Below are 21,734 nucleotides of genomic sequence, written 5' to 3'. Positions count from 1 at the left end.
TAATCGTGGTTACAGCTGAGTTTAAAAAGTGACTATAACTATATGGACAGTTTAATACCGAACTATTACACTAATTTTTATTTCCATAAATGTTTTTAAAAAATGGGACCTTCATATATTAAGGTGTTTACTTAAGTATTCGGCTCATTAATAAAGAAATGATAAATAAAAAGAATTAATAAAAATGTTAACATGGGCAATCTTTTATGAATATTTACCGTCTTCTGTGATACAATCATTCATACATCAACCCATTCGTGACAACTCGGTCGATTCCGTACCTTCGAGCGTAGCAGGTTCACCCGAGAATTGCCGATCGACGTCAATAATGTGCTTTGTCTTTTAACATCATTTTTATTGTCGAGCCTGCAACTTTTGTTGCAGAAAGCTCGACATAGGGATAGTGATCCGGCGGCGGCAGCGGTGTTAGCTCACTTCTTAAAAGCTTTATATTTTAGAAGGTGGAAGACCTAGATGCTTCATACTTTGTATATAGATGCTTCATGTTACGAAGTTTCCGTCAGTCAAATGTCCAATGTCCTTGACCTCATTTTCATTGTTCAGTGACCACTTGAAAAAAAAGTTCAAATTTTTTGTAATGTTGAATTCTCTCTTATTATAAGTAATAGGATAATGATATTTGATATGTGCGTACCTTGCAAGGTCGTCATGTCTGTCATACAGTTTTCACTTGACCTCGACCTCATTTCATGGATCAGTGAACAAGGTTAAGTTTTGGTGGTCAAGTCCATATCTCAGATACTATAAGCAATATGGCTAGTATGTTCGGTGTATGGAAGGACTGTAAGGTGTACATATCCAACTGGCAGGTGTCATCTGACCTTGACCTCATTTTCATGGTTCAGTGGTTATAGTTAAATTTTTGTGTTTTGGTCTGTTTTTCTCAAACTATATGCAATAGGTCTTCTATATTTGTTGTATGGAATGATTGTAAGGTGTACATGTCTAGCGGGCAGATGTCATGTGACCTTGACCTCATTTTCATGGTTCAGTGGTCACAGTTAAGTTTTTGAGTTTTAGTCTTTTTATCTAATACTATAAGCCATAGGTCAACTATATTTGGTGTATGGAAATATTTTTTTTTATCTTTATGTCAGTCGCCCAGGTTATATTTGACCGTGACCTTATTTTCACAGTTCATTGCACAGTGTTAAGTTTTTGTGTTTTGGTCTATTTTTCTTAAACTATAAGTAATGGGTCAACTATATATGTTGTATAGAAGCATTGTTAGCTGTACATGTCGACCTGGCATGGTTCATCTGACCTTGACCTCATTTTCAAGGTTCATTAGTCTTTGTTTAGTTGTCTTGGTTAATGTTAAGTTTATGTGACAGTTGTAATAAAGCTTAGCTTTATACCTAGGACTATCAACATAATATCAATGATTAGTATTGAAGGCGAGACATTTCAGTGTGTGCACTCTTGTTTAAGCAGGTTTAACGGTTAAACCCAACTGCAAACCATCAAAAACTTATATATATATTACAGTTAGTAGTTATTGTGCCACAAATTAATATACAAATAAACAATTACACAGATTTTGCAAGTTATAAACCACGGCAGTTGCAAATACACAACTTTTAAAATTTTAGTATCAAAACAAGCTAGCCTAAAACTTTTAGGCTAGCTTGTTTTGATACTAAAGTTTTTGGCGAGACTAAGGTGTGCTGTTTCCGGTGTCGGCTTCACTTATGCAAGAGTTTGTGATTATGTCATTCAATTGACAATCACTAGTGGTTGGTCAGTAATATTTGGTATGCAGTTGTATTAGAATTATAATATCTTATTTCCCCGGAAATTGTTTGGCTCCGCCTCCTCATGTATGTTCTTGACTTTTAAACTTTTGCAAAGTTTACAAGTAAAGTTTAAATTCGTGTTTTGGTTTGTTTACAGGGAACTATACTCGTGATAAGCCAATAATATTGGGTATTCAGTTTTATAAGCATTGGCATCCAATTTCCACGATGGGTAAATGTACATGTATTTGACCCTGCACCTTCAGTCATGATTTACTTACTTTATGAAATAGAAGATGTGGTATGATTGCCAATGAGACAACTTTCCTAAGAGACCAAATAGACACAGAAATTAACAACTGTAGGTCACATTATGACCTTCAACAATGAGCAAAGTCCATACCGCATAGTCCGCTATAAAAGGCCCCGAAAGGTAAAACAATACAAACTAGAAATATCCCGGCCTAATTCATGAGGGTAGTAATGGGGGTACCTTCATGATGAATAACGGTAACATTTCTTGCCAAATGACGTTAATGGTAATTTTTGATGCATGACGATAAAACGTACACTTTTAGACGATAATAAAATTGACTTGATTTTGTCGAATCACGTTAACCCCCCCCCCCCCCCCCCCAAAAAAAATATAACGGTAACGATAATTATTTCAGACACCTGACGAATCACGGTAAAATTTTAACCAATTTGACGCTAACGGTGGCAGAAATTGGCCGTTTGACGCCTGACGGTAAAGGACATTAATATCCTTATGTATGTACAAAGAATGAACGAAAAACTAGTATGTAACACAAATCAAACGACAACCACTAAATAACAGGCTCATGACTAAGGACAGGCACATAGTTACATAAATCATGTTTTACATAGTTTACATGTTGCTATTTTTATTTCAGGATTTTCAGTATTACAATAAAAACAGGAGACATATCTTTCTCTATACATTTTATTCTAAAAGTTTAGTGATTCTAGATATAATATCATATATTATGGTATGGTTACCAATGAGGCAACCATCTAACGGAGACTCTAGACTGTGCTTTACAGCAGATTTCATTGAGTGTGTATCCAAAGGTAATATCGTTGGTTAGCTTGCTTGTTAGCTGAACCGTGAAGTCATTGTTAGGTCAGGTAAACTACCCTACTTTAAGAGTAGACTAGTCCGATCTATCTGTATGTTGGACTAGGCTTCTTTGAAAGAAGAGTAGTATACCTGACCTGATAATGAATTCACGGTTCAGCTAACAAGCAAGCTAACCAAAGATACTACATTTGGCAACATACTCAATGAAATCTGCTGTAACTAAGTCTTTTATTTACAGTGTAATGATATTGTGGAATTTAAATATGGCTTCTATAAATATTCTTTCGAAATATTTGATTGTTTAGCCATGTAACTCAGTCATGGTTCATTGACTTTGAATGTTTGCATAACTTGTGTAAAATGTTAAGGTATTGCTATTTTGATTTCAACATTTGCATAATCAAAATAACAAAAAGGCGAGACATATCTCTGTGATAACAGTTTTTCAATAATCAGGCCTGTTTTCTATTATTAAATTATTTATATTGTGTCATGGCGGAGCTTTTTAAAACTGGTATGGGGTTTTCTCAATATTGAAGTTCGTACGGTTGCCTATAACTGCTTAATACATCTACTGCATATGAACTTTGGTGGATAGTTCTCTCATTGGCAATCATACCACATCTCATTATTCATTCTCAAAATAAAAAGGAAAATGTTAATATAATTATTACATACATGTATCAATAAAACATATTGTATAAAACTGTACAAAACATACATAACGACAAAACTATAACAAACATTCAAAAAGGGGGAGGGGTGTCGGAGGCGTCCTGATCCTGAAATCGCGGGCTTAAGAACATGAAATTCCGAGGTCCCGAACTTAAAGAAATCTAAATCCCGACATCGCTAAATTCGAAAAAAAAATTCCCGGATCCCAAAAGGATCAATCCCGAGATAAAAACACACGATCCCGACTTCCCCAAAAAGGTCCTGTTCCCTCTCATTCAAGCAACAACTGAATCAAGTCTGTGGTAACTTTGTCGACGACGATAGGTCAGCAATGAATTGCGAATAACGGGATCTAAAAGGCAAAATAAAATACATGAGAAGAAAGCCTGTGAAGAATCTCCGAAGCACTGAATATAGAAAAAGATTTTGTCAAACGTTGCATAATTTTCGAGTTTGTCTTTGGTATGGTGTTTATACATTGCAACACCAAATTTTATTGTTCCCCATATCCTCAGATCATAGATTACTAGCCACAGTGTCAAATAATTCTCATCTGATGGTCTGAGGTTGTCGGATAAATCCACAAAACTCAACCGAGTTTGTTTTCGTTCTTTTCTCTAAAAAACATCAAATAAGAATGATAAAAAATTATGCATTGATTAAGCTTTGATACAAAAAAGTGGACGACAATATAGGGTTATTGCATGAATATTGGGGAATATTGTCCTGAGTAGAACTTTATACTGCACGACCTTGCGAGTGCAATATATGTTCTACGAGGGACAATTTTTCCCAATATTCATGCAATAACTCATTTATTGTATAGCAATATAATATTTGAAAGTAAAATTTTTTTTAAACTAAGATTTTGTCGTTGATGACGTCATGAATTTTTGAAGATTTATTGCACTAGTGCAATATTAGAATATTTTGCGCGCTAACTTTTGGTTACTTTCTGTGGGGAATATTATATTGCAATACAATAAAATAAATTATTTGTTTATAATTTAAATGTACATAAGACGACGTAGCATTATATCTAAGTAACAGTATCTTGGATAGGAGAGACTTCTGGGACTCTTATGGTATTGAAAAAAACGATATAAAATTCAGAGTTGTCTCTCTTGTTTGAAGAACAATGCAGAATGTGTTGTACAAAATCCTTTGTAATGAATTCCATTTTCTATTAACATGTTTTTAAAATAATGTATCTCGAATGTGTTTACTACTCAATATATTTTTATACGATCGTTTACGGGACGTTTTATGGAATCCTGTTGTCCGTCTGTCGTCAACATGTCGAACATCAACTTCAACACTCTTTAACCAATGTGCATAAAACTTTGGGAAATTGTTTATATATATTGATGTGAGCTCCCCTTCGTTCTTTTTTTTTTTTTTTGTAAATTTCAGATATTAAGTTACTGAGAAATGGGGGTTAAACTTTATTCAATAAAAATGGTGTTTTTTTCAGTTTTCTGATAAATATCTCAAAAATCCTTTCACAAATTTGCAAGGAATTTTGGTGAATTGTTTATTATATCTATTGATATGAGCTCCCTTTCAATTTTTATAAATTATAGATTTTACGTTTTCGAGTTAAGGGGTTTTTCTAATTAAAAGGGGAGGATTTTCCAGTTTTCGGACATTAACACAAAAACGTTTTCAGCAGTTCTCATAAAACTTTGCTGAATTGTTTATACCTATTGTTGTAAGCGCCCTTTCTGTTTTCATTAATTTTAGATTGTTATGTTATTGAGTAAAGGGGTTTTATTCATTTAAAAAAGGTGGTATTTTCAAGTTTTCGGACAATAACTCAAAAATGTTTTCATCAGCTCTCATGAAACTTTGGTGTATTGTTTATATATTAACTGAAGCTCCCTTTCAATTTCTATAAATATCTGATATGACATAAAGAAGTTATCGAATATTTCAAAAAGGGCGGCGGCCGTATCATGCGCTCATGGCGTAGCTGTTTATCTGTTATAGGATACTTTCAGCATTTATTTGTATACAGTAATAGAAACTTACACATGCTTTTGTAATTTAAATAGTGTGTAATAAAATTGAGAATGGAAATGCGGAATATGTCAAAGAGACAAAAACGATATCTAGTAAAAATCAAGGGCAGTTATGGTATCAAAGCAGATCCAATTGACATAGTTCTTGTGTTTGTTGCTTCTAAAAATGACCTAAAAAAGTTCGAATATATATATTCGCATTCTTACTTTTTTTTAAATGCCCATTTAATACTTATAATACAACGAAAAATGAAGCAAATATGGCATTTAACAATAAACGACAACCACTGAAACGCATGTTCATCTTGGCTTGGGACAGGCATTTTTTACAGTTCGTCCTTATGATGCACTGTTTGGATCCCGCTACATGTTTAACCTGCCATATTATGTATGTATGTGCCTGTCTTAGCATGATATTCCAAGCCTTTTATATCTGACTACGCGGTATGGGCTTTGCTCATTGTTGATGGCCGTACCGTGACTTATAGTAGTTAATTTATATGTTATCTGGTCTCTTGTGAAGGGTTGTCTCAATTGCCATCATACCTCATATTTTTATAGTTCGTGGCGGGGTTAAACATGTGTGTAAGTGCCCCTCCATCAAATAGTAATCAGTACATGTTAATTGTCTTATCAGGGGGAAAACGGACGAAAAAGTTACATATCATAATATATTATTCAAAAGTATATATACATGTACAAACAAATCATATTTCTTTTACTGAAGAAATAAGAGTTTAATATTTCACCTTCTGTATCATATATCCCTTTAACAAGATATACGAAGCTCCAGTTAGAAGGTACAAGAGTAGTTCCTAGCCTTTCCCCGTCACCATCATCCAGAAAAATTGTTCTGAAGGAGTAAGACATGCTTAGATCCAGCACCACAGACCACTGCCGACCCTGTAGTCTTCACCTATAACGCCATGGAGCATTGCTAGTATAACTATAACAACTGTAAACAGAAAATCAAAAAAGGTCTACTCGAGTATGATGTTAAATTAATTTCAGTACTGTCTAACTTCTAATGACAAACATTACAGGCGTATTCAAGATGATGACATCGTGCTTTTATTTTTATTAGTCTGAAGTGAAATTTTTAACATCCTGACTCACAAGGTAATGGTCCATTTTTGTGTCCTAGGCACATTTTGTTACTGCAAGTCTTTCAATCTTTGTTCTTCTCTGGGTTTTTAACGGAGAAATATCAGTCTTAATTTTTGTTTTTCGTTCATTTTTATTTATAAATATAGATGAGGCTGTTAGTTTTCTCGTTTGAATTGTTTTACATTGTCATTTCGGGGCTTTTTATAGCTGACTATGCGGTATGGACTTTGCGCCTTGTTGAAGGCCGTACGCCTACGGTGACCTATAGTTGTTTATTTCTGTGTCATTTTGGTCTCGTGTGGAGAGTTGTCTCATTGGCAATCATACCCCATCTTCTTTTTTATATTAACGTTTTTTTTTAACTTGTACAATCTCTTGCATTGAAGATAATATGCTTCTATTGTAAGCTTTCATGGTATGCTACCATAAAACTACTGAGACAATAGATCTATTAAAAAGGAATATATGCGAATGTTATACTTTTCGGGATTATATTAATGAAACTGTAATTAGAAAATGATTCAATAATTGGGCGGAAGATAGTTAGGCTGAGAACGTAAAAACATAGACAAACTAGAGGCTCTAAAGAGCCTGTGTCGCTCACCTTGGTCTATGTGACTATTGAACAAAGGAAGCAGATGGGTTCATGACAAAATTGTATTTTGGTGATGGTGATGTGTTTGTACATCTTACTTATGAACTTGGCCCAGTAGTTTCAGTGGAAAATGTTAGTAAAAATTTACAAATTTTATAAATATTGTTGAAAATTGACTATAAAGGACAATAACTCCTTAGGAGGTCAATTGACCATTTCGGTCATGTTGACTTATTTGTAAATCTTACTTTGCTGAACATTATTGCTGTTTACAGTTTATCTCTATCTATAATAATATTCAAGACAATAACCAAAAACAGCAAAATTTCCTTAAAATTACCAATTCAGGGGCAGCAACCCAACAACGGGTTGTCCGATTCATCTGACAATTTCGGGGCAGATAGATCTTGATTTTATAAACAATTTAACCCCTGTTAGATTTGCTCTAAACGCTTTGGTTTTTGAGTTATAAGCCAAAAACTGCATTTTACCCCTATGTTCTATTTTTAGCCATGGCGGCCATCTTGGTTGGATGGCCGGGTCATCGGACACATCTTTTAAACTAGATGTCCCAAAGATGATTGTGGATAAGTTTGGATTAATTTGGCCAAGTAGTTTCAGAGGAGAAGATTTTGTAAAGATTACTAAGATTTACGAAAAATGGTTAAAAATTGACTATAAAGGGCAATTACTCCTAAAGGGGTCAACTGATCATTTCGGTCATGTTGACTTATTTGTAAATCTTACTTTGCTGAACATAATGGCTGTTTACAGTTTATCTCTATCTTTAATAGTATACAAGATAATAACCAAAAACAGCAAAATTTCCTAAAAATTACCAATTCAGGGGCAGCAACCCAACAACAGGTTGTCAGATTCATCTGAAAATTTCAGTGTAGATAGATCTTGACCTGAAAAACAATTTTACACCTGTCAGATTTGCTTTAAATGCTTTGATTTTTAAGTTATAAGCCAAAAACTGCATTTTACCCCTATGTTCTATTTTTAGCCTTGGCGGCCATCTCGGTTGGTTGGCCGGGTCACCGGACACATTTTTCAAACTAGATACCCCAAAGATGATTGTGGCCAAGTTTGGATAAATTTGACCCAGTAGTTTTAGAGGAGAAGATTTTTGTAAAAGTTAACGCAGGACGACGACGGACGACGACGACGGACGACGGACGCCGGACGCCAAGTGATGGGAAAAGCTCACTTCGCCCTTCGGGCCCGGTGAGCTAAAAAGGAAATCAGAAGTCAGAAAAATAAACGAAAATCAATAAAGACTTGTTCGCTAAGAATCTATTCACATATCAGCATATTAAATAATTGAGAATGGAAATTGGGAATGTGTCATAGAGACAACAATTAACCTGACCAAAAAGCAGATAACAGCCAAAGGCCACCTTTTTCCCATGGTTTGTTATATTCAAATATAAATGGTAAACTTACATTGTGGGTTGTATTACTATTTTTTTTAATCTATTCTAATTTGACTATTTATCAAGTTGCTTCCCTGTTAACATAGAACAACCAATAGCATCCTTGTGGAAAACCGACAAAAAATGATGAAATCTTTTGTTTTGTGTTTGCAAGGTAGGTAACATGTTTTGCAAGTAAATTATAACATTGAACACAAAAATGTTGTAGAAAAAAGAGCAATTTAATAATTATGGACAACAACTTGGCATTAAAATATAACTTGCGGTAAGAGTCAAGTTTTTGATCTATGCCAAAAGCCATATTGTGACTTCGTGTTGAAGAACAGCAATGAAAGTGTTGTTCATTTGCGTTATAGGTTTCTCTCTTGTACATGTAGATATTTGCGTCATACGCAATATCTGTTCTTTTCTCCTAAAACTTTTTACCGCCAATGAGTTATGCATAAAACAAATATCTTTACTTAATAATCGGAAAGTATACAGTTCATTTTTATTTCCTACGTAACATAGATCGGCGACCTTTGGTTTTCTTCCTGTTTCTATAATAAAAATCGCACAAATGTGTTTTCCGAAGTGTTAAGTGATCAAAATACAATAATTTGATTTTGGTCATTAAATCGATTAAATTATAAAACTAGAGGCTCTAAAGAGCCTGTGTCGCTCACCTTGGTCTATGTGCATATTAAACAAAGGACACAAATGGATTCATGACAAAATTGTATTTTGGTGATGGTGATGTGTTTGAAGTTCTTACTTTACTGAACGATTTTGCTTCTTACAATTATATCTATAATGAACTTTGCCCATTAGTAACAGAGAACTATATTTGGTAAAAATTTACATAAATTTACCAAATTAATGAAAATTGTTAAAAATTGACTATAAAGGGCAATAACTCCTTAAGGGGTCAATTGACCATTTAGGTCATGTTGACTTATTTGTAGATCTTACTTTGCTGAACATTATTGCTGTTTACAGTTTATCGCTATCTATAATAGTATTCAAGATAACCAAAAACTGCAAAATTTCTTTAAAAATTACCAATTGGAGGGCAGCAACCCAACAACCAGTTGTCCAATTCATCTGAAAAATTCAGGGCAGATAGATATTGACTTGATTAACAATTTAACTTCTTGTCAGATTTGCTCTAGATGCTTTGGTTTCATAGTTATAAGCCAAAAACTGCATTTTACCCCTTTGTTCTATTTTTAGCCGTGGCGGCCATCTTGGTTGGTTGACCAGGTCACGCCACTCATTTTTTAAACTAGATACCCCAAAGATGATTGTGTCCAAGTTTGGATTAATTTGGCCCAGTAGTTTCAGAGGAGAACATTTTTGTAAAAGATTACTTTAACGAAAAATGGTTAAAAATTGACTATAAAGGGCAATAACTCCTAAACGGGTCAACTGACCATTTTGGTCATGTTGACTTATTTGTAGATCTTATTTTACTGAACATTATTGCTGTTTACAGTTTATCTCTATCTATAATAATATTCAAGATAATAACCAAAAACAGCAAAATTTCCTCAAAATTACCAATTCAGGGGCAGCAACTCAACAACTGATTGACCGATTCATCTGAAAATTTCAGGGCAGATAGATCTTGACCTGATAAACATTTTTATCCCATGTCAGATTTCCTCAAAATGCTTTGGTTTTTGAGTTATAAGCCAAAAACTGCATTTTACCACTATGTTCTATTTTTAGCGGTGGCGGCCATCTTGGTTGGTTGACCAGGTCACGCCACACATTTTTTAAACTAGATACCCCAAAGATGATTGTGGCCAAGTTTGGATTAATTTGGCCCAGTAGTTTCAGAGGAGAAGATTTTTGTAAAAGATTACTTTAATTTACGAAAAATGGTTAAAAATTGACTATAAAGGGCAATAACTCCTAAACGGGTAAACTAACCATTTTGGTCATGTTGACTTATTTGTAGATCTTACTTTGCTGAACATTATTGCTGTTTACAGTTTATCTCTATCTATAATAATATTCAAGATAATAACCAAAAACAGCAAAATTTCCTCAAAATTACCAATTCAGGGGCAGCAACCCAACAACCGATTGACCAATTCATCTGAAAATGTCAGGGCAGATAGATCTTGACCTGATAAACATTTTTATCCCATGTCAGATTTCCTCAAAATGCTTTGGTTTTTGAGTTATAAGCCAAAAACTGCATTTTACCCCTTTGTTCTATTTTTAGCCGTGGCGGCCATCTTGGTTGGATGACCAGGTCACGCCACACATTTTTTAAACTAGATACCCCAAAGATGATTGTGGCCAAGTTTGGATTAATTTGGCCCAGTAGTTTCAGAGGAGAAGATTTTTGTAAAAGACTACTTTAATTAACGAAAAATGGTTAAAAATTGACTATAAAGGGCAATAACTCCTAAATGGGTCAACTGACCATTTTGGTCATGTTGACTTATTTGTAGATCTTACTTTACTGAACATTATTGCTGTTTACAGTTTATCTCTATCTATAATAATATTCAAGATAATAACCAAAAACAGCAAAATTTCCTCAAAATTACCAATTCAGGGGCAGCAACCCAACAACCGATTGACCAATTCATCTGAAAATTTCAGGGCAGATAGATCTTGACCTGATAAACATTTTTATCCCATGTCAGATTTCCTCAAAATGCTTTGGTTTTTGAGTTATAAGCCAAAAACTGCATTTTACCCCTTTGTTCTATTTTTAGCCGTGGCGGCCATCTTGGTTGGATGACCAGGTCACGCCACACATTTTTTAAACTAGATACCCCAAAGATGATTGTGGCCAAGTTTGGATTAATTTGGCCCAGTAGTTTCAGAGGAGAAGATTTTTGTAAAAGATTACTTTAATTAACGAAAAATGGTTAAAAATTGACTATAAAGGGCAATAACTCCTAAATGGGTCAATTGACCATTTTGGTCATGTTGACTTATTTGTAGATCTTACTTTACTGAACATTATTGCTGTTTACAGTTTATCTCTATCTATAATAATATTCAAGATAATAACCAAAAACAGCAAAATTTCCTCAAAATTACCAATTCAGGGGCAGCAACCCAACAACCGATTGACCGATTCATCTGAAAATTTCAGGGCAGATAGATCTTGACCTGATAAACATTTTTACCCCTTGTCAGATTTGCTCTAAATGCTTTGGTTTTTGAGTTATAAGCCAAAAACTGCATTTTACCCCTATGTTCTATTTTTAGCCGTGGCGGCCATCTTGGTTGGTTGGCCGGGTCACGCCACACATTTTTTAAACTAGATACCCCAATGATGATTTTGGTCAAGTTTGGTTAAATTTGGCCCAGTAGTTTCAGAGGAGAAGATTTTTGTAAAAGTTAACGACGACGGACGACGGACGACGACGGACGACGGACGACGACGGACGACGACGACGGACGCCGGACGCAAAGTGATGGGAATAGCTCACTTGGCCCTTCGGGCCAGGTGAGCTAAAAATGAAGATTTAAAAAAGAAGATGTGGTATAATTGCCACTTTGACAACTCTCCACAAAAGACCAAATGACACATAAATTAACCCATATAGGTCACCATACGGCCTTCAACGATGAGCAAAGCATAATAGTATACTTACGAGGCACTCCCCATGCTACACCATGAACACATAGCCTCAATGTGAAATAATGTTCCCTCGTTTTGAAAACAACATTCGTTAGCAAATGGAATGCAATGATTGTAGTCCAGAAAAATGAACATAAGTTTGCCCAAGTTTGGACACTGCCATGAATCAGACAAAGGTATTCACATTCTGTACTAGGGCAGGCAAGTTCTATTATTTCTGATTTTCCGTATTTTACGGCGTACCGAACGTTGCCAACAGTGGAACTTATCGCCATGATGAAATCAGATATAGTTAAACATACTAGTAACTTTCTTGTCTCGTTCCTAGCCTCATCGACCAAACTAAATGTAATAAAGATAAACAACGCTCCAACTATCGATAACGGTGCTGATATGAGAGTTAGTACGAGCGGAAGCGTGTCGTAAGGATCCTGGTAAATATTCTTATATATAACAGTAGAATTCTCATTTCCCATTCTGACAAATGGTAAGAATCTTTAAATACGTACTAGTAGTGGTGTAGAAGTAAGCACTTGTAATAATGATAATTATGATCAAATCCAAAGTTACACAATTTGGTGGTGCGCCTAACAGAGGCAAAATTTACAGAATATGTAACATGTAACCGGTTAGACAATATCCAGCTTCATTCAATTGACGAAGAAGAGAGTGTACTTTTCATCTTATAATATTGATATATTCCAATAAAAACAATGTCGACTGAGTACATGTCATTGATTTAATTAGTCCTGGGTCAGGTGCCCGTAGGTTGAAAAAGAGAGAACTATGTGTCCACTGTGTAAAGCAGAATCTTCATCAAAACACTAGTCATCTTTAAAATGTCGTTTTTCAGTACAAAAGTTGCTTGTTTGAAGTAGAGAGCACAATTGTTTCTAAATTGCGTAGCTCTCTAAAGTCGTTTAAAAATAAAAGTTGTAATTTCCAAAAAATCAAAATGATGACAATGAGGAAGATGCATCTATTAAATGACGGAAATTAACGAAAATGAACGGAAACGATTTGATTAACAATCCATCCAGTCATGTATTGTTTTGCTATAACATTAGTATAGCACTTAATCATCAAAAAGAACTATACAGTTTTTTTTTGTTTTTTTTTATTGTAAAACCTCCTCTCATTACGAAAATAAAATATATGGGAAAAGAAAGAGGAAGAAACCCTGATATTTTCAACATAATAAATACCAATAATTACATTAGACGTATGTTTCATTATAATACGTTATTCTGATTGGCTAACTGCACATCTCGCGTTATTCCTTAATCAACTTCATTACACAATAAAATGTATCATTCATGATGACACGAGGTCCCACAATAAAGTGCACAGATAATTTAAAAAAAAAAACTTGATAAAAATCGTGTTTTCATGATTCAAGCTAAAAAATGTAATTATAAGTATTGATTCGAATGCTTCTTTTTGTAACTTCATAGGGTTGGAAAAGCGTTGACCGTGTGCCCATATTTAGAATGAAGCACTTCCGCACTTCATAAAAAATGTACTTAGGTCAACGCTTTAACACCCAAAATGAAGCTACAAAAAGAAGCATTAAATTCTTAAATATTGTCAGCAAAGGTTCCGGGCTATTTGTTAAGAAACTAAAGAGGCGATCACATTGGTCTATGTGAATATTAAACAATGGACACTCTCCAACAGTGAAGACGAGAATAGAATTCAAGACAAAAATCTTTGATTTGTCGATTTTGCATTCTGATTATTTAGTCTGTTAATTTTTGTCTCTATCTTCTTTTAATTTAGTTTCAAATATACCAAAAACGCAATCAAAATGGTAAAAAAATGTCATTGAAGGGCAATAACTCCTATAAGGTTTTCTCCAGATTGTCTTAATTGTAGATCTTGCCTTGTTAATAATTTTTGGTTATATAAGTTTCATCTATATTTTATCATTTTAAGATATAAGACAAATACGCAAAAAAAACATAAATCATCTTCAAAGGACAATAACACTAATAAGAAGTCGCCTGACGATTTTGACCTTGAGATTTATTTGTTGAACTTGTCTTGGTTATTTTTGCATGTGAAGTTTCTTTCTATCCATCGTAGTTTTCAAGATAATAGGAACATAAAAAATGGTAAAATTTGTCGTTCAAGGACAATCTATGCTACTATATGAATAGAGTTGAAATTGGCTTCCGCGTTTTTTCTTTCATATAAAATCCACGAATATTGTTTTAACCCACAAAGAGATAATGACCAGCGTAGTGTATTGTGTGTTCATTTCAAGATCTTTTGCGGGTATTTGGGGGTTAAAAATTGGGAAAAGGCCAGTTCGGATCGTCTGTCCTTCAAAACGTTCGGCTCTGAAACTTACGTGCCTCATCATTTCCGTCATTGCACGTCTGCCAGGATAAATTTTATTTCATTTCGTAGCAGATACGGTAGATATTGACCTTACACTAAAACCTTTGTGATACACATTTCCTTGACGCTCTCAGCAATTTAACAACATATTTAAACACGTCAAAAGTTTTTCCTTCCGGGGACCTGCATCAATTAAACATGGAAAGGTGGGGGATTACTTCAGTTTTACCGAAGAGCGGCTGGCATGTGACCCACCCCCATTAATATATTAATGCATACTGGTAACATTTTCAGTCCACTCTTATATTTGGGTGGTTCTGAGCACGGTAACACCTGAAATCAGATGCGGATTGACATTACACTGAAACACACTGTAATACATATTACCTAGACGCTCTCGGCAATCAGATGAGGATTGACATTACACTGAAACACACTGTAATACATATTACCTAGACGCTCTCGGCAATCAGATGAGGATTGACATTACACTGAAACACACTGTAATACATATTACCTAGACGCTCTCGGCAATCAGATGATGATTGACATTACACTGAAACACACTGTAATACATATTACCTAGACGCTCTCGGCAATCAGATGATGATTGACATTACACTGAAACACATTGTAATACATATTACCTAGACGCTCTCGGCAATCAGATGAAGATTGACATTACACTGAAACACACTGTAATACATATTACCAAGACGCTCTCGGCAATCAGATGCGGATTGACATTACACTGAAACACACTGTAATACATATTACCTAGACGCTCTCGGCAATCAGATGAGGATTGACATTACACTGAAACACATTGTAATAATATTACTAAAATACCTAGACTCTCTCGGCAATCAGATGCGGATTGACATTACACTGAAACACACTGTAATACATATTACCTAGACGCTCTCGGCAATCAGATGAGGATTGACATTACACTGAAACACATTGTAATACATATTACCAAGACGTTCTCGGCAATCAGATGAGGATTGACATTACACTGAAACACACTGTAATACATATTACCTAGACGCTCTCGGCAATCAGATGCGGATTGACATTACACTGAAACACATTGTAATACATATTACCTAGACGCTCTCGGCAATCAGATGATGATTGACATTACACTGAAACACATTGTAATACATATTACCTAAACGCTCTCGGCAATCAGATGAGGATTGACATTACACTGAAACACACTGTAATACATATTACATAGACGCTCTCGGCAATCAGATGAGGATTGACATTACACTGAAACACATTGTAATACATATTACCTAGACGCTCTCGGCAATCAGATGAGGATTGACATTACACTGAAACACACTGTAATACATATTACCTAGACGCTCTCGGCAATCAGATGATGATTGACATTACACTGAAACACATTGTAATACATATTACCTAGACGCTCTCGGCAATCAGATGAAGATTGACATTACACTGAAACACACTGTAATACATATTACCAAGACGCTCTCGGCAATCAGATGCGGATTGACATTACACTGAAACACACTGTAATACATATTACCTAGACGCTCTCGGCAATCAGATGAGGATTGACATTACACTGAAACACATTGTAATAATATTACTGTGGATTCATTTATTTTCGTGGGTACCAATTTTCGTGGATTAAGGAAAATTTGCATGTTCGTTGATATATGATTTCGTGGTTTTGCAGAAATCTGCTTACTAGCCTATAGAAAATGTGATATTCGTTGAACATTTAATTTCGTGGTTTACCTGTTCCCACGAATACCACGAAAATTGATATCCAACGAATAATAATGAATCCACAGTACCTAGACTCTCTCGGCAATCAGATGCGGATTGACATTACACTGAAACACACTGTAATACATATTACCTAGACGCTCTCGGCAATCAGATGAGGATTGACATTACACTGAAACACATTGTAATACATATTACCAAGACGTTCTCGGCAATCAGATGAGGATTGACATTACACTGAAACACACTGTAATACATATTACCTAGACGCTCTCGGCAATCAGATGCGGATTGACATTACACTGAAACACACTGTAATACATATTACCTAGAGGCTCACGGCAATCAGATGCGGATTGACATTACACTGAAACACACTGAATACATATTACCTAGACGCTCTCGGCAATCAGATGAGGATTGACATTACACTGAAACACACTGTAATACATATTACCTAGACGCTCTCGGCATTCAGATGAGGATTGACATTACACTGAAACACACTGTAATACATATTACCTAGAGGCTCACGGCAATCAGATGCGGATTGACATTACACTGAAACACACTGAATACATATTACCTAGACGCTCTCGGCAATCAGATGAGGATTGACATTACACTGAAACACACTGTAATACATATTACCTAGACGCTCTCGGCATTCAGATGAGGATTGACATTACACTGAAACACACTGTAATACATATTACCTAGACTCTCTCGGCAATCAGATGCGGATTGACATTACACTGAAACACACTGTAATACATATTACCTAGACGCTCTCGGCAATCAGATGAGGATTGACATTACACTGAAACACATTGTAATACATATTACCAAGACGTTCTCGGCAATCAGATGAGGATTGACATTACACTGAAACACACTGTAATACATATTACCTAGACGCTCTCGGCAATCAGATGCGGATTGACATTACACTGAAACACACTGTAATACATATTACCTAGAGGCTCACGGCAATCAGATGCGGATTGACATTACACTGAAACACACTGAATACATATTACCTAGACGCTCTCGGCAATCAGATGAGGATTGACATTACACTGAAACACACTGTAATACATATTACCTAGACGCTCTCGGCATTCAGATGAGGATTGACATTACACTGAAACACACTGTAATACATATTACCTAGACGCTCTCGGCAATCAGATGAGGATTGACATTACACTGAAACACACTGTAATACATATTACCTAGACGCTCTCGGCAATCAGATGAGGATTGACATTACACTGAAACACACTGTAATACATATTACCTAGACGCTCTCGGCAATCAGATGAGGATTGACATTACACTGAAACACACTGTAATACATATTACCTAGACGCTCTCGGCAATCAGATGAGGATTGACATTACACTGAAACACACTGTAATACATATTACCTAGACGCTCTCGGCAATCAGATGCGGATTGACATTACACTGAAACACACTGTAATACATATTACCTAGAGGCTCACGGCAATCAGATGCGGATTGACATTACACTGAAACACACTGAATACATATTACCTAGACGCTCTCGGCAATCAGATGAGGATTGACATTACACTGAAACACACTGTAATACATATTACCTAGACGCTCTCGGCATTCAGATGAGGATTGACATTACACTGAAACACACTGTAATACATATTACCTAGAGGCTCACGGCAATCAGATGCGGATTGACATTACACTGAAACACACTGAATACATATTACCTAGACGCTCTCGGCAATCAGATGAGGATTGACATTACACTGAAACACACTGTAATACATATTACCTAGACGCTCTCGGCATTCAGATGAGGATTGACATTACACTGAAACACACTGTAATACATATTACCTAGACTCTCTCGGCAATCAGATGCGGATTGACATTACACTGAAACACACTGTAATACATATTACCTAGACGCTCTCGGCAATCAGATGAGGATTGACATTACACTGAAACACATTGTAATACATATTACCAAGACGTTCTCGGCAATCAGATGAGGATTGACATTACACTGAAACACACTGTAATACATATTACCTAGACGCTCTCGGCAATCAGATGCGGATTGACATTACACTGAAACACACTGTAATACATATTACCTAGAGGCTCACGGCAATCAGATGCGGATTGACATTACACTGAAACACACTGAATACATATTACCTAGACGCTCTCGGCAATCAGATGAGGATTGACATTACACTGAAACACACTGTAATACATATTACCTAGACGCTCTCGGCATTCAGATGAGGATTGACATTACACTGAAACACACTGTAATACATATTACCTAGACGCTCTCGGCAATCAGATGAGGATTGACATTACACTGAAACACACTGTAATACATATTACCTAGACGCTCTCGGCAATCAGATGAGGATTGACATTACACTGAAACACACTGTAATACATATTACCTAGACGCTCTCGGCAATCAGATGAGGATTGACATTACACTGAAACACACTGTAATACATATTACCTAGACGCTCTCGGCAATCAGATGAGGATTGACATTACACTGAAACACACTGTAATACATATTACCTAGACGCTCTCGGCAATCAGATGCGGATTGACATTACACTGAAACACATTGTAATACATATTACCTAGACGCTCTCGGCAATCAGATGAGGATTGACATTACACTGAAACACACTGTAATACATATTACCTAGACGCTCTCGGCAATCAGATGATGATTGACATTACACTGAAACACACTGTAATACATATTACCTAGACGCTCTCGGCAATCAGATGATGATTGACATTACACTGAAACACATTGTAATACATATTACCTAGACGCTCTCGGCAATCAGATGAGGATTGACATTACACTGAAACACACTGTAATACATATTACCAAGGCGCTCTCGGCAATCAGATGCGGATTGACATTACACTGAAACACACTGTAATACATATCACCTAGACGCTCTCGGCAATCAGATGAGGATTGACATTACACTGAAACACACTTTAATACATATTACCTAGACGATCTCGGCAATCAGATGCGGATCGACATTACACTGAAACACACTGTAATACATATTACCTAGACGCTCTCGGCAATCAGATGAGGATTGACATTACACTGAAACACACTGTAATACATATTACCTAGACGCTCTCGGCAATCAGATGATGATTGACATTACACTGAAACACACTGTAATACATATTACCTAGACGCTCTCGGCAATCAGATGATGATTGACATTACACTGAAACACATTGTAATACATATTACCTAAACGCTCTCGGCAATCAGATGAGGATTGACATTACACTGAAACACACTGTAATACATATTACATAGACGCTCTCGGCAATCAGATGAGGATTGACATTACACTGAAACACATTGTAATACATATTACCTAGACGCTCTCGGCAATCAGATGAGGATTGACATTACACTGAAACACACTGTAATACATATTACCTAGACGCTCTCGGCAATCAGATGATGATTGACATTACACTGAAACACATTGTAATACATATTACCTAGACGCTCTCGGCAATCAGATGAAGATTGACATTACACTGAAACACACTGTAATACATATTACCAAGACGCTCTCGGCAATCAGATGCGGATTGACATTACACTGAAACACACTGTAATACATATTACCTAGACGCTCTCGGCAATCAGATGAGGATTGACATTACACTGAAACACATTGTAATAATATTACTGTGGATTCATTTATTTTCGTGGGTACCAATTTTCGTGGATTAAGGAAAATTTGCATGTTCGTTGATATATGATTTCGTGGTTTTGCAGAAATCTGCTTACTAGCCTATAGAAAATGTGATATTCGTTGAACATTTAATTTCGTGGTTTACCTGTTCCCACGAATACCACGAAAATTGATATCCAACGAATAATAATGAATCCACAGTACCTAGACTCTCTCGGCAATCAGATGCGGATTGACATTACACTGAAACACACTGTAATACATATTACCTAGACGCTCTCGGCAATCAGATGAGGATTGACATTACACTGAAACACATTGTAATACATATTACCAAGACGTTCTCGGCAATCAGATGAGGATTGACATTACACTGAAACACACTGTAATACATATTACCTAGACGCTCTCGGCAATCAGATGCGGATTGACATTACACTGAAACACACTGTAATACATATTACCTAGAGGCTCACGGCAATCAGATGCGGATTGACATTACACTGAAACACACTGAATACATATTACCTAGACGCTCTCGGCAATCAGATGAGGATTGACATTACACTGAAACACACTGTAATACATATTACCTAGACGCTCTCGGCATTCAGATGAGGATTGACATTACACTGAAACACACTGTAATACATATTACCTAGAGGCTCACGGCAATCAGATGCGGATTGACATTACACTGAAACACACTGAATACATATTACCTAGACGCTCTCGGCAATCAGATGAGGATTGACATTACACTGAAACACACTGTAATACATATTACCTAGACGCTCTCGGCATTCAGATGAGGATTGACATTACACTGAAACACACTGTAATACATATTACCTAGACTCTCTCGGCAATCAGATGCGGATTGACATTACACTGAAACACACTGTAATACATATTACCTAGACGCTCTCGGCAATCAGATGAGGATTGACATTACACTGAAACACATTGTAATACATATTACCAAGACGTTCTCGGCAATCAGATGAGGATTGACATTACACTGAAACACACTGTAATACATATTACCTAGACGCTCTCGGCAATCAGATGCGGATTGACATTACACTGAAACACACTGTAATACATATTACCTAGAGGCTCACGGCAATCAGATGCGGATTGACATTACACTGAAACACACTGAATACATATTACCTAGACGCTCTCGGCAATCAGATGAGGATTGACATTACACTGAAACACACTGTAATACATATTACCTAGACGCTCTCGGCATTCAGATGAGGATTGACATTACACTGAAACACACTGTAATACATATTACCTAGACGCTCTCGGCAATCAGATGAGGATTGACATTACACTGAAACACACTGTAATACATATTACCTAGACGCTCTCGGCAATCAGATGAGGATTGACATTACACTGAAACACACTGTAATACATATTACCTAGACGCTCTCGGCAATCAGATGAGGATTGACATTACACTGAAACACACTGTAATACATATTACCTAGACGCTCTCGGCAATCAGATGAGGATTGACATTACACTGAAACACACTGTAATACAT

The 21,734-nt window shown here is 36.0% G+C and overlaps 1 long non-coding RNA gene across 1 annotated transcript; it reads right to left on the bottom strand.

Annotated features, from left to right (window-relative positions):
* Window positions 1-2,707: 2,707 nt before the first annotated feature.
* LOC139500627 (uncharacterized) lies at window positions 2,708-13,220 on the bottom strand. The gene is made up of 3 exons (XR_011658322.1): window positions 12,302-13,220; window positions 6,305-6,510; window positions 2,708-4,151 (listed from the first exon to the last, which is right to left on the bottom strand). It is a non-coding gene; the product is annotated as an uncharacterized lncRNA (long non-coding RNA).
* Window positions 13,221-21,734: the final 8,514 nt, after the last annotated feature.

The sequence above is a fragment of the Mytilus edulis genome, chromosome 13 (assembly GCF_963676685.1).
Source record: "Mytilus edulis chromosome 13, xbMytEdul2.2, whole genome shotgun sequence".
Classification (NCBI taxonomy): Eukaryota; Metazoa; Mollusca; class Bivalvia; order Mytilida; family Mytilidae; genus Mytilus; species Mytilus edulis.
Note: the sequence above shows the minus strand (reverse complement) of the source record. Positions and strands in the feature narration are given on the sequence as shown.